Source organism: Trichechus manatus, unplaced genomic scaffold (assembly GCF_000243295.1).
Source record: "Trichechus manatus latirostris isolate Lorelei unplaced genomic scaffold, TriManLat1.0 scaffold00056, whole genome shotgun sequence".
NCBI lineage: Eukaryota > Metazoa > Chordata > Mammalia > Sirenia > Trichechidae > Trichechus > Trichechus manatus.
The window spans coordinates 8738888-8746477 of NW_004443992.1; the positions used below are offsets into that span (position 1 = coordinate 8738888).

General features: G+C 39.8%; 1 protein-coding gene across 3 annotated transcripts in view; it reads left to right on the forward strand.

Annotated features, from left to right (window-relative positions):
* The first annotated feature begins 438 nt into the window (after window positions 1–438).
* CASP8 (caspase 8) overlaps window positions 439–7590 on the forward strand; it is a 33374-nt gene continuing 26222 nt past the window's right edge. For 2 of the 3 annotated variants that reach the window (XM_023732989.1, XM_004378221.2), the window contains exon 1: window positions 439–563. The gene's annotated coding sequence lies outside the window, so the exon portion shown is untranslated. The remainder of the gene's footprint in view (window positions 564–7590) is intronic. The other variant, XM_004378220.2, reaches the window with a different exon arrangement.

Below are 7590 nucleotides of genomic sequence, written 5' to 3' on the forward strand. Positions count from 1 at the left end.
CGAGGCACCCCTGGGTGAGTTTGAACTGCCAACCTTTCGGTTAGTAGTCGAGCACTTAACTGTTTGTACCTACCAGCGACTCCTCAACGCCCCTTAGAAGTGTTCAATAAATTTTTATTGAATGAATAAATTAAAGTCTTCATGATGAACCCACAAAAATCTGTAAAATCCTGACATATGAAAAGGAAGTTTCTTAGTTAACATCTGTCCAAGTCTCATCTCTCCTTTTGGAATGTGAAAAAGAGACCCCAAAGGCAAAACCCATCCAAAGGCACACAGCCAGAGCCATCACTCAAGTGAGCAGGCTCCGTGCCCGGTGCTCTCTGCCCTGTGCCACCTGGCTTCTCCTATAGGCCTAGAAGGAAGCATTTTTGCTCAGTCTGCTCAGAGGCCCGCCCTCCTGGCTCAGCCCCTATGACTCAGGAAGTTGTCAACCAGGAAGTGCAGCTGAGTATACTCTTCCTCAGTTCTTCATTTATCTTTTGGTCTTTTCTCAGACCGCCAGTGAGTGGAGCTGTGAAGAAGTCCCTACTCCAGTGAGGTCTCCACGATTTGCCTCTTCGGTAAGATCAGCTGAGCCTTTTGGGAGAAGGCCTTTGATTCTAGAATTTTCTAGGCTGCTCAGGGTGAGCCTTGGTGCCATGGAGGTGATCCTTTTATTTGAGTGTACTTGGGGAAACCATGAGGGTTAGCTGTGGGAATCTGCCATCTCTTTGAGAGCCTCCGTGAGGTTCCTGCACTTTCAGATTTTGTGGCCCCGCCAAATTAGATTTATGCAGTCCTGGGGGTTCCTGGAATGTTCCAAGTACAAATGTACAGACACCTCATCCTCATTCTGGCTTAACTTGTGAAAGAATAGAAACCAAAATTAGAATCCCAACCGACTGCCGTTGCAGCTACACACCCGTTGATACACACACACATTCCTAGTAACTCAATTATTATTATTTTTTAAAGAAATTAAAAAGATACAGAACAGTACTGAGAATAATATAATGGCAAACAGAGACCTACAGAATCAGAGAACTACTCCTGTGGTTAAGAATTTACAGGTGCAGTTATGTATTTTATTCCATTTGAAAATTATGTGGTTCGTTTTGTAAGTTTTATTGAGGTGTGACCACCTTTTCTGGATCGTATGAAAGCTCTGGCTGTGGGGTCCCTGCTGTGGACAGTGTTTGTGAGCAGAGTGGACTTCATTCAGTTTTGGGGAGCCCACAGTCTGAGGCGGCCATCCTGGATTGAAGGGAGCAGCAACACCATTGGTTTGGAGCCTGAACCTGAGCATGGCTTTCAATTACTCCCAAGCTTTGAATAAGATGCTGATTTTTCTCTCAGAAAATTATTGCAAGTTGTTTTTCAGTCTAAGCTCAGTAGCCATATCCTGAAAGAGCTAGGATGCCGCTAGGATACTGATGGAGTGATTGTTTGGGATGAGCTGATATTTATTTGCAGTTAAATTGTGGCACGTAGTTGGTAGGGTTGAGATGCCGAGATTTTAATCCAAGCAGTTTACTGGCTTGGCTTGCGACATTCTGACCTGCTCTCTACTAGAGTGGACATGTTAAGAACTCCTGGTTGTTTTGGTGTTTGTTTTTTGAATCTCTTAAAAAATTCTGTAATTTTAATCTTTAAAAATATAGAGACTCTGTGTCTTCCTAAAATTCCTTCAATGGCTTCCAACTGCTATTAGAATTGAATCTTAATCTTTACAGGGCCTTAGATGAGATGCTTAAATCTGAGCCTTGACTTGACCCCTTGTCAGCTTGGACACTTGACTGAACCTCCTTCTAAGCTGTGATTTTTCACAGCTGTTAAATGGAGATGATAATAGCAATTTCTTCATTGGCTCCTAGAAAAACGAGACAAGAGAGAATATGTTAATGTTTATATTATAACACCAAATATAGGGATATATGTGATAAACATTTATATATGATTTATTTATCTATATCTAAATACTTGCGTACATAAATGTATAAAATATAAGTATTCTAAAGTATACACTTTATGCTACAAATATATAGATTTTTCCTTAACAGATATACAGTACATATGCATTATAGGGCAAAATTTATATATATATATATATATATATATATATATAAATGCAGTCTTGCGTTGCTTAACATCCATGATATGTTCTGTGAAATAGGATGTTATGTGATTTAGATGTTGTGTAAACACCATTTTATATACTTAGCAAAGCTATATGGGATACTGTATGCATGTGTATTGTGATCGTCAACGTGCTGAGAGGGATTTGCTGTTGTGTTTGGTCCTGAATCCACATCACTAGCAATTTCTCCATGTCTGATATAGGTCCCCCTCACATTTTCGTTAGCCTTGCAGCTTTCAGTGGTGCCAATCCTTTAACAGCCTGGGGAATTTTTTCTTTGTTTTTGAGGATTGTCGTGATTGTCGAGTATGACATGCCTAAATCTCCAGCAATAGCGTTCACTGATTTTCCACCTTCATGTTGTTTAATCACCTTTTGTTTCACTTGAAATCGATACTTCTCCTTTGCCTCTTGCTGCTGCTATCACTAGCACTGGTTTTGCTGCATTCGGGAGCCATGATGCACGTCACGGTAATATGTCCTGTTCTACTATTGGAATTTCTGAACTCTATTATAACCTTACATGCATATGAAAGCTGGACAGTGAATAAGGAAAATCAAAGAAGAATTGATGCCTTTGAATTATGGTGTGGCAAAGAGTGTTAAATATACCATGGACTGCCAGAAGAAGGAACGAATCTGTCTTGGAAGAAGTATACCCAGAGTGCTCCTTGAAAGCGAGGATGCTGAGGCTTCATCTTATGTACTTTGGGCATGTTATCAGGAGGGACCAGTCCCTGGAGAAGGACATCACGCTTGGTAAGGTAGAGGGTCAGCAAAAAAAGAGGAAGATCTTCAATGAGATGGATTGACACAGTGACTGCAATCATGAGCTCAAACATAGCAACGATTGTGAGGATGGTGCAGGACTGGGCAGTGTTTTGTTCTGTTGTACATAGGGTTGCTATGAGTTGGAACTGACTCGACAGCACCTGACAACAACATTGTAACCTTATGGGACCACGGACGTATGCGGTTGCTCTTTGCCCAAACAGACATTATGTGGCTCATGACTGTATATAAATTTATATATTGTCACATAAGCATATATTTATATATAAAGTTATATATAGGAAAGTTATACAATTGGAAAGAAAACTGCCAAAATATGATCAGAGGAGTTACTTCTGAAAGGTGAATTTCTAAGTGATTTTTATTTTCTTCTTTATACTTTTCAGCACTTTCTATAAGAAATAAATATTACTTTTACTATTTAAAATCAGAAAAAAATATAGCAGTTGATATTATTTTAAAAGTTTTAAAAGTATTAGCTTCACAACGTCTTTAGCCCATGAGCTTGAGTAGTGACTCCAGGCCCCATAAAACAAGAACCGCCACACAGCCCCTGTATTTACAGAGCAGGATGGCCTAGAAGCGTGCCCATTGTTAACTGATTCATTCATCCTGTGCAGGTGATTGCTTCTGGGGCGCTAGGGTTAGAGAGATGTGGGACCTTAATATTAAAAAAAAAAAAAAAGGACAATATCATACTACAGTGTTTCTGGGAAGACCTGGGCCAAAAAAAGAAGCTTCATCACCATTTCCCTTCTAAGTGTTAATTATGGCATGATGCAAAAATCACTTAAAAGGATCATCCCGTTATTGCAAAAATCATGAAATGAGTGAGATGAACTGACTACAGAGGACAGGAGCCAAGCACCAATCAGATCGTATGCAAATTCCTGTCATCCTGGGATGGGATTGTGTTCTGCTTTTTATCATAACCTGTCAGAAAAAGATATAAGTAACCAGAGCCTTAAAATGGTTCATTTCATTTCTTTTGACCCAGTTATACCACTCCTAAGGAGCCCTTGTGGCACAGTGGTTAAAGTGCTTGGCTGCTAACCAAAAGGTCGGTAATTCGAACCCACCAGCCGCTCCACGTGAGAAAGATGTGGCAGTCTGCTTCTGTAAAGATATACAGCCTCGGAAACCCTATGGGTCAATTCTACTCTGTCCTATAGGATCATTATGAGTCAGAATCTACGTGACGGCAGTGGGTTTCTTTTATACTACTTCTAGGAAATTATTCTAAGAAATTAATCAGAGGTGTAATGGAGATTTGCACTTTAAAATCATCCCAAATGTAATCAGGGATTGGCTATATAAATTATGGTCCATCTATATGACTAAATACAGAGATTAAAAACCATGCTGTAGAATAAAGATAAAGACATTAAGGTGCACTTACAATATTAATGAAAAAATCGATTTATGCTACAGAAATATGGTGTGTTCAATTATGGGGAAAATATACATGCACAAAATATTTGGTAGAAAAGATAGTAAAATATCATTAGGTGTTTATCTTTAGATGGTAGGATTATAGGTAATTTTTATTTTCCTCGTTTATCTTTTCTGTATCTTCCAGTATGTATACAATAAGCATTGTTTTCATTAGGAGAAAAAAAAATTATGGAGGGAGAAAAATAGGTTCTGCTTTTATTTGATTCTTTAGTTGATTTTATTCTGTAAAATAGGATTTTAACAGTGGTTAGAACTGATTTAAAATTTTAAGGACTGTTGGCCTAATGGTACTAAAAAGCGCTGTATCTAGTTTAGATCCTTTACAGAATATGAATAAAAATTAGGTCTTTAAACAGAAATTTTTAAAATTTATTTATTTTTAATAATTATTTCATTCTTTTTTTTTTTTATTTTACTTTAGATGAAGGTTTACAGGACAAACAGTTTCTCATTAAATAGTACACATATTGTTTTATGACAATGGTTAACAAACCCACAACATGTCAACACTGTCCCTTCTCAACCTTGGGTTCCCTATCACCAGCTTTCCTGTCCCCTCCTGCCTGTAGTCCTTTTCCATGGACTGTTGTGCCCCATTAGCCTCGTTTTGTTTTATGGGGCCGTCTAGTCTTTGGCTGAACATTGAACCTCGGGAGTGACTTCATTACTGAACTAAAAGGGTGTCCAGGGGCCATACTCTGGGGCTTTCTCCAGTCTCTGTCAGACCAGTATGCTGGCCTTTTTTTGTGAGTTAGAATTTTTTTCTACATTTTTATCCAGCTCTGTCCGGGACCCTCTGTTGTGATCCCGGTCAGAGCAGTCAGTGGTGGTAGCCAGGCACCATCTAGCTGTACTGGACTCTGACTGGTGGAGGCCGTGGTAGCTGTCGTCCATTAGTCCTTTGGACTAATCTTTTCCTTGTATGTTGTTTTCTTCATTCTCCCTTGCTCCCGAAGGGGTGAGAGCAGTGGAGTACCTTAGATGGCTGCTCGCAGGCTTTTCAGACCCCAGACGCCAATCACTAAGGTAGAATGTAGAACATTTTCTTTATAAACTGTGTTATGCCAATTGAGCTAGATGTTCCCTGAGACCGTGGTCCCCACAGCCCTCCGCCCAGCAGTTCAGTCCCTCAGGGAGTTTGGATGTGTCTGTGGAGCTTCCATGACCTTTCCTTATACAAATTTTGCTGGCTTCCCCAGTATTGTGTACTGTCTTACCCTTCACCAAAGTTGCTACTTATCGATTGTCTATTTAGTTTCCACCCCCAGTCCCTCATAACCAACAAAGACTGTTTCTTTTTGTGTGTAAACTTTTTCATGTGTTTTTAAGTGAAGGTCTCATACGATATTTGTCCTTTTGTGACTGACTTATTTCACTCAGCATAATGTCCTCCAGTTTCATCCATGTTATGAGATGTTTCACAGATTCATCATTGTTTTTTATCGTTGCATAGTACTCCATTGTGTGTATGTACCATAGTTTGTTTATTCATTCATCTGTTGATGGGCATCTAGGCTGTTTCTGTCTTTTTGCTATTGTGAACAATGCTGCAATGAACATGGGTGTGCATATGTCTATTCATGTGACTGCTCTTAGTTCTCTAGGATATATTCCTAGGAGTGGGATTGCTGGATTGTATGGTATTTCTATTTCTAGCTTTCTAAGGAAGCACCATAACATTTTCCAAAATGGTTGTATCATTTTGCATTCCCACCAGCAGTGCATAAGAGTTCCGATCTCCCTGCAGCCTCTCCAACATTTGTTATTTCCAGTTTTTTTGACTTGTGCCAGTGATGCCAGCGTGAGATGGTATCTCATTGTGGTTTTAATTTGCATTTCTCTAATGGCTAGCAATCAAGAGCATTTCCTCATCTGTCTGTTGGCTGCTCGAATGTCTCCTTTGGTGAAGTGTCTGTTCATTCCCTTTGCCCATTGTCTCAGTCATCTAGTGCTGCTCCAACAGAAATACCACAAGTGGATGGTTTTAACAAAGAGAAATTTATTCTCTCACAGTCCAGTAGGCTACAAGTCCAAATTCAGGGCACCAGCTCCAAGGAAAGGCTTCAAGTCCAAATTCAGGGCATCAGCTCCAGAGGAAGGCTTTCTCTCTCTGTCAGCCTTCTCATCAATGTTCCCCTGGACAAGGAGCTTCTCTGCGCAGGGACCTCAGGTCCAAAGGACGTGCTCTGCTCCTGGCACTGCTTTCTTGGTGGTATGAGGTTTCCATGCCTCTCTGCTCATTTCTCTCTTTTATATCTCAAAAGAGTTTGTATTAAGACACTATCTAATCTTGTAAACCTCATCAGTATAACCTCATGACAGTGATAGAATTTACAGCACATGAGGAGATCACATACAACCTCATCATAGTGATAGAGTTCACAGCACATAAGGAAATCACATCAGATTACACAATCATACAATACTGGGAATCATGACCCAGCCAAGGTGACACATATTTTGGGGGGACACAATTCAATCCATGACACCCATTGTTTAATTGGATTATTTGTCTTTCTGTTGTAGAGGTGTTGGATTTTCTTGTAGATTTTAGGGATTAGACCTTTGTCTGACTTGTACTGTCCAAAAGTTTTTTCCCACTCTGTACTTTCTCTTTTTACTCTTTTGGTGAAGTCTTTTGATGAGCATAAGTGTTTAATTTTTAGAAGATCCTGGTTATCAAGCTTATCTTCTGGAGTTTGTGTGTTGTTGGTTATGGTTTGTATCCTGTTAATGCTGTATTAGGGCCTCTAGCATTGATCCTATTTTTTCTTCTATGAACTTTATAGTTTTTGGCTTTATATTTAGGTCTTTGATTTATTTTGAATTAGTTTTTGTGTATGGTGTGAGGTGTGGGTCCTGTTTCATTTTTTTGCAGGTGGACATCCAGTTTTGCCAGCACCATTTGTTAAAAAGACCATCTGCAAATATTGTATGAGAAGTCTATTGTAAAAACCCATGAAAAAGTTTACACACAAAAAGTAACAATCTTTGTTGGTTACCAGGGATGGGAGGGGTAGGGGGGAATACTAAATAGGCAATAGATAAGTGCTATCTTGGGTGAAGGGTGAGACAGTACACGATACTGGGGAAACCAGCACAACTTGTACAAGGAAAGGTCATGAAAGCCCCATAGACACATCCAAACTCCCTGAGGGACTGAATTGCTGGGTGGAGGGCTGTGGGGACCATGGTCTTGGGGCACATCTAGCTCAATTGGCATG